Source organism: Plectropomus leopardus, chromosome 18, assembly GCF_026936395.1.
Source record: "Plectropomus leopardus strain MGB_pleo_1.0 chromosome 18, ASM2693639v1, whole genome shotgun sequence".
NCBI lineage: Eukaryota > Metazoa > Chordata > Actinopteri > Perciformes > Serranidae > Plectropomus > Plectropomus leopardus.
This window is the reverse complement of record NC_142193.1, coordinates 29,422,783-29,429,754: the sequence shown is the minus strand read 5'-3', so window position 1 is coordinate 29,429,754 and position 6,972 is coordinate 29,422,783.

Here is a 6,972-nt window from a genome sequence, read left to right as displayed (position 1 = left end):
AGTCCCATGCACATTTCCAGGATTTTGGATATTTCCAGGATTTTTGAAAAAAATTCTAGGATTTTAGGACATTTCTCAGATTTTTGGACATTTGTGGGATTTTTTGGTCGTTTCTTCAGTTTTAGAACATTTTTCAACCTTTGGGACATTTGTAGGATTTTAGGACATTAGAGTCTTAGCTAGGACAATGGCAACATTTATTCTGGTGATTGGGTTGTTTTTGCTTTTTGAATTATGTCACGACCTACCAAAAAAACACAGATTTGGGTCAAAATAAGCTGCAAAATAAGCGGGATAAATAGATAAGAATAGATTAGATTAGATAGATAGATAGATAGATAGATAGATAGATAGATAGATAGACAGATAGATAGATAGATAGATAGATAGATCTGAGTCTGATAAAATGAACATGACTTGACATCACAAATGTCGAGAAAATAAGAAAACTTTTCTCCCTGCTGAGGCAGAATGTGTTCAGAGACGCACAAATCTAGTCAGAAAAAGCCGCTCAGTAAGCAGGCTGTTATTTGTTAGATTAAATGGAGCTGTCAGGGCCGTCTGGCTGGCAGTCACAGAGCCAGATCGTCTCAGTGCTGCCGATGGCAGGACTTTGTTCTGCAGTCTGTTCGCCGTGTAAACCTCGACAAACACACAAAACTCTCACGGTACTGTCACCTCCCTATCATGAACACAATGCCCCGCTGCTCCTCTTTGCTGTCAAAGCGTGGAGCGTTGGTTTGTGCCGCAGTAGACACACAGCAGCAGGAGAGGCTATTGATTTCTGCTCCTGTTGAACTGAGCTCGCTGTAAAGAGCCAAGTGCAGGTGGAGGTCTGGCCCCACTTCACTGAGTTTTGTAATGTCGTCATTGCGGCCACAGGAGAATGGACACAGAAGTAATGCTGCTCCTGATATCCTCTTACATAACCATTAGTAATCCCTTTCAGTTTGGACTTAACAGCTGCTCAGTTTTGTTTGGAGCCTGATTCTCTTCAGCGCTGCAAAACAACCATCAACCACCAAGCACAAACCATCCCAGCGTCCCCTGAATTCAGATAAAAAACAACCCAAATGCTACCGTCTGTCTTTAACCCTTTGAAACCTGAGCAAATTGGCTTGATTTCTTAAAAAAAAAAGAAAGAAAGAAAACAATGTGCAACTAAAAAAGAAATGACCAGAAATTAGCAAGAAATTAGTAGAAACTACAAAAAAATTCTGAAAATCAGTAAAAAAAAATCCTTAATTAATTAATAATTATAATAATAAAGAAAAAAAAGAAAATTACCCAACAATGGTGTCACCAGGTCCTGTACACATGTACATCACCAGATCACGGACAGGAGTTAAACCACCAGAGGTCAACAAACACAACATGCTCAGTGGGTGTTCAGTTACTCTTTAAAAGGAAAATTAGCATCCTGAATTTACAGGGTTGTACTGTACTTCTAAATTATTTCACTTTCTCTTGCTCATTTTCAACAAGAACGCGCCTCCTAAAGGATTTGTGCTCATTCACGTCCCATTACACAACTGAAACTCCCACGCACTCAAATCATTGTCCGACTTTCCAAAAGAAAGACGATTGGATCAGGACTGTAACCAGGGTCCAGAATTTAAGAGAGGGGGATTGAGGTCACCCTAAAATTAACACTGGTGTGTGAAAGTTTCTTCTAGATAGTTTCGAATGGGGGGCAGCGAGAGATGTTGGTGGGTAACATGAGTGCTTTTTTCAAGACTTTATGCTATGATGAAGGCATTTCATGTTTTTTATCTTAAACCAATATAGTGGTGAAGTAATGAGTTTTAAAACATGGAAGTCCGTTAGGCTTTTAGCACCTCTGATTCCCTCGTTTTTAAGTCTGTGGGTTTTTGAATGGGTTTTTGGTAAAATGCCCTAAACAAGGTCTGTGGTTAACACAGGCTAAAAATATTTAGATGTTTTGTCGTGCAACATAAAATACAGCCGCTTAAACACCATTTTTGAACTTTTAAGGTTTTACTCGTCTTAAAAAAGGCGGTTTCTAACAAATGGCTAAATGGGACTACGGTGTTGTTGTTTGTTGGTTTTGAAAAATAGTGTGCAGCTAAGCAGGCACCACAATCTCCTCCACCTCCCAATAACAAAGTCAGCTCATCAACTACGTCACTTTACAAATATTGATATGATACAAAATTTACAAATATTGATATGATACATACAAAATGTGCAAATATAGCTTCTGTTTCTAATATTTTAGTGCGTCAACAATACAGAGACCTCCACACTACACTGAACACACTGCAGGAGCAAACAGGGTGTTTTACAGTGAATCTGTGTGTATGTGAGGTTTTTATATGGAATAGGTGAATCAATTAAATGTCTTTTTATTCTTTTTTTATTTCCTGCACAGTCTGTATTTGGCTGCTGTTGTTTGGTTTCCAGCTGTCATGAGATATTAATACACATTAATGTGAAGCTCTGTGATTTCCTGAAGGTAACTTCTGCTTTTACCTCCAATAAATCACCACAATGACTCCCTGTGGTGAAAGATGGCAGTGCAACAGAGACAGAGTGTGCATGACCCCGCACTGCACCGTCTGTTGCTTTGTGTGCCTGCAAAAGAAAGATAAATTAACCCTTTGAAACCTTAGCATCTTGGCTTGATTTCTTCCAAAAATAGAAGAAAATGAGCAGCTTGACAAGAAATGACCTCAAAAAGAATAAGGAATAAGTAAAAAAGTTACAATAAAATTACCTGAAATAAGCAAAACAACAACAAAATAAAAGTAAAAGAATAAAAAACAAGAAAAAATAAATATTATTAAAAAAAATATATAGATAAAGTCTTCCTGATATTTTCACTGGTTACTGAATAATTTAATAATGATATTCTCATTCATTTTCTTGTCACCTTTAACCTTGTTTTTTTTTCATTTTGCAGGACATTTCATACCAAGTTGCCTTTTCCCCATGTTTTTGAAATAAATAATTCTGCTTACATTTCAAAGGTTTAAATGCTTGTGAAGTGTCTTAATGAAACGTGAAGACTGATGATGATCCAGGTTTCAAAGGGTAAAGCATGTAATAATTTTTTTTTCTCTGTTCATCTAGCAGGAAAAAATACTATTTTTTTCTGTTTAATTGTGAAAGAATTGCAAATCTACTCAGGGATATTTTTCCTCCAGGTTGATTTCCTTCATGCTTGATTAATTCATTGAGAAAATCTCCTCGTCTAAATTGTGATGATGATGGTGGTGCAATGTTCTGATCTATTTCCACAATCATTCAGAAGTACACGTTACTCCTTAAGATCAATTAGAGTGAGAACTGGAAGTCCTGCTTAGTCTGTAAGACGATCACACGGTCAACATAAGGTCAGAATTAAACACACACACAGATTACTGGTGCAAATTAAGTCAAAGTGTCAGATGATACAAATAGTCTTGAATCTGGGATGTTTAGAGTTTGTGTTGTTATTCCTGTCTACACAAGAGAAGATGGATATTTATCGTTCTAATGTGGTTATCTGCTTTTCCTTCTATAATTCAGTTTTATTGAAGTAAATCAAAATGTCTCATTCTTAATTTCCTCTGCATCACTCTATCCCTGCCTCCTTCCTGTCTTTATGCCCCAGTCTTTAATTACACACACCCACGGACTGACGTCACCAATTAGAAGGCTAGACGGCGTCAATGAGCATTGTGAGTAATCCTGGTGGCCACCATGTCTAATTCTGAATCAAGAGGCGGCTCTCCTGCTGGCAGCCCAAAAGGCCCGGCCCAGCAGGACGTCTCTAAACCCTCCTCTGCAGCGCACCACACACATATCCACAGCTGCTCCTGACAAATAGTCTTTTTGTCAGCAAAGTCAACCCGGAAATGTTGAGTACCCCAAAGTAATATGTTATAAATGCATAGTGTGGGTCCCCAACATTAGGAAACTGCCACATGCTAATTTGCATATGTTGGGTATTTTGCATAATTTACCTAGTTTGTATAAAGGTGAATAATCACATATACTGACAGCATTTCAGCCACTGCTTAGCCAATTTGGACATTTTTTGGTTGGTTTTGGGGTTTCTTTGAGGATGATGAATCCACTGGGCTCTATAGGCTGGCAAATCTAATAGGTGCAAATGTCTATCAGAATGGCCAACCACCTTTCGAAAGGTGGTTGGCCATTCTGAGTGAGTTAAATGATGAGTTTGTCATTTTGTCAGGTCTACAATAAAATGAATGAGCTTTTGTTCGAAACCTCGGAGATGAAATAAAACAGGGCCGAGAATTGAACCCTGTGGAACCCCATTTAAAGTCTTGAATAGTTTTTACCGCCAATAATTACAAACAAGCTCCAGTTATTAATATGGTCAGGATGATGAATCAGCATTGTAAATTTGATGACCTAGAACTGAGCCCTGTGGAACACCGCATGAAGTCTGGGAGAGTTTTGACCTCCAACATAGACAAAAATGCTCCTGTCATCGATTTGATCATCAAAATAAAACAGGACCAAGAACAGAGCCCTGTGGAACCACTTATAAAGTCATGAATTCTCGTTTTATGCCTAATTGAGACAAAAAAAATTCCCTTATCTATAAATATTTGTCCCACACAGTTTTCTTGTCAACTCTAATGCCAAGAAGAACAAGGGCAAAAATGTTTTTGACATCTAAGCTAACGTAAAAATTATATAAAACTTTAAAAGGAAAAGTCTCAATACTGTGATTCTGACATAATCCAAACTGGAAGATATCAAAAGTCATTGATGCCTAAATCATTATTAAGCTAATGAAAAACTATTATGTTAAGGATCTAACATTTCAGATAAGGGATTTTTTTTTAATGAATGGATGTCTCCTCTTGCAGTCTGATTTATAAGAGTTTTTAAAGTAGGTCTTTTGGGTTTAGGGTAATGTAAACAACACTGACGCTGAGAGAGCTTGAGCTGTTGCACGGTATCAGTTTAATCTGCAGAGGAACAAAGACAGATAAACTGGGGAGAGAAGAAAGGAGACAGAAGAAATGACAGGAACTTTGTTGTATTATTCATTATACTTAGCTAATGCAACAGGGAGACAGAAGAGTCAACAAAGAGAAAGACAAAAGAACAGAGGCAGATGTTATCGCAGTAAAGTGCTTTTAGAGAGCAAGTTGATGAACTGAACAAAGTTGAGGCACATTTTTCATGTGTGTGTTTGTTTGTTTTAGTGTTTGATATGAACTGTAATTGGGTGCAGCATCAAAGCAGCATTGGCAAAGACACAGACAGTGTTTTTAGTCCCTCAGACAGTTGATGAAAAGACCTACCTACACACAAACACACACACAGAGCTAAGCCTATTACGATGACGCAAAGAGTCCTGCAAGAGTTCACAACAACATCCAAAAAGTAGCACACAGCTGCGGCTTTGTGCCCACACTGATGCAACCGACCTCTTACATGTGGACAAAATGCTCGTGTGGTTTGTTACCAGGGGTGCTTCTAGGATTTGAGGACCTTGGGGGCTCAGCCTGAACCACTGCAGGGGAGTCCGGAGGATCCTCCTTTTTCATGAACAAGCTCTATTTCTTCTCATGTACTCTAACACCTTATTTACCCTGACATTTTTTACTTTAAATATGTACTCAGTTGAAACAGAATACTTTACAACTGCTTTCATTAAAAAATTATAGACGGGAGTTGGAAAAATCGTCTGTATTTTTGTTTAAAGTAGTAGTCTTAGTAAATTTAGTAAAGTTTCAACATGGACAGATTATTAGCACATCCAGCGCTTTTTATCATTATTGTGGATCGTTCATTATTAAGAAGATGGGAGGGGGTGATGCAAAAAGGGAGAGATATGTAGTATTAAGTAAGTATTAAGGAGAGACTCAGGTTTTTTTTTTATTTTTGGCTCATAGGAGGGGCATCCAACCTTAAATGGCTGTATCTTGCATTATTTTTTAAGAAAACCTGCCTTCCAAACAAGGCATGCTTTCTTTAAAAATAATAGGCACCTTTTTTGTCTTTTAGAATCTTTGGCTTTTTTGTTGTTGTTGCTTTTTTGTGAGTTTCTAAACTTTTGGCAATAGTTTTTTTCGTTCTTTAAAAAGTTTTGGTGTTTTTTTTCCTTTAGAATTTCTTGGCAATTTCCCACTAAAATATTTTGTTGATTTTTTAAATCTATTTTTTTCTTCTTTTTTCCCCAATCATTAATTTTTTTTTTATTCTTAAAAAGAACATACCTTCCAAACCCCTGGACCTGCCAAAATAAAAATCACCAAAACTACACCATTTAGCCTATTATAGCCAGAAACTGTATTTTTTTTTTTCCATGGATTATCAAATTTCTGACAGTTCTTTAATCTTATCATGTTGGACTAACACTTCATGCATTTTCCCTGTGTCACTCAAGGAGACTCAAGGAAAAATATTAATAGCTTTGAGGAGGTTAAAATAAAAAAACAGCCACTCCCCTCCTCTGATAAATAAAGAACAGTCCCTTAGGCCTATTCTTATTTTTCAAACTATATACTGGGGCTAATAACATTCAGGGCTGAAGCCTCAGATGCCCAGACCTGATGATGCCGCTGTTTGTCACATTTGACTCTTTAAAAACAACTAATGTTATGTATTTCAAAGTTTGTAATATTTATAATGTGAAAACATGATGTGTAGCGAGCAGACGCCGCAGACAGAGCTGAGAAGCGGAGTCTTGCAGAGAAAGCGTGTATTGATCTGCTCCCACAAAGGTGTCATCTCAGACGCAGAGTTATGGGACAAACACAGCTGTTTGTCGGGACATTCCTCTGCCATCCATCTGCGGTCGCAGAGCCTGAGCTTGTAATACAAACATGAATCTGTCTGGGAGTCTGTTCTGAAATATATCTTCCTAAAGGTGCACCCACACAGCTCAAGCTTTAAGCTTTGTCTCTTGTGTATGTCTCTTTATCCCCTCCTTAATGTCAAAACTCAGTCTGATCATGACTCAGAGATTCCTCCTCCATATGT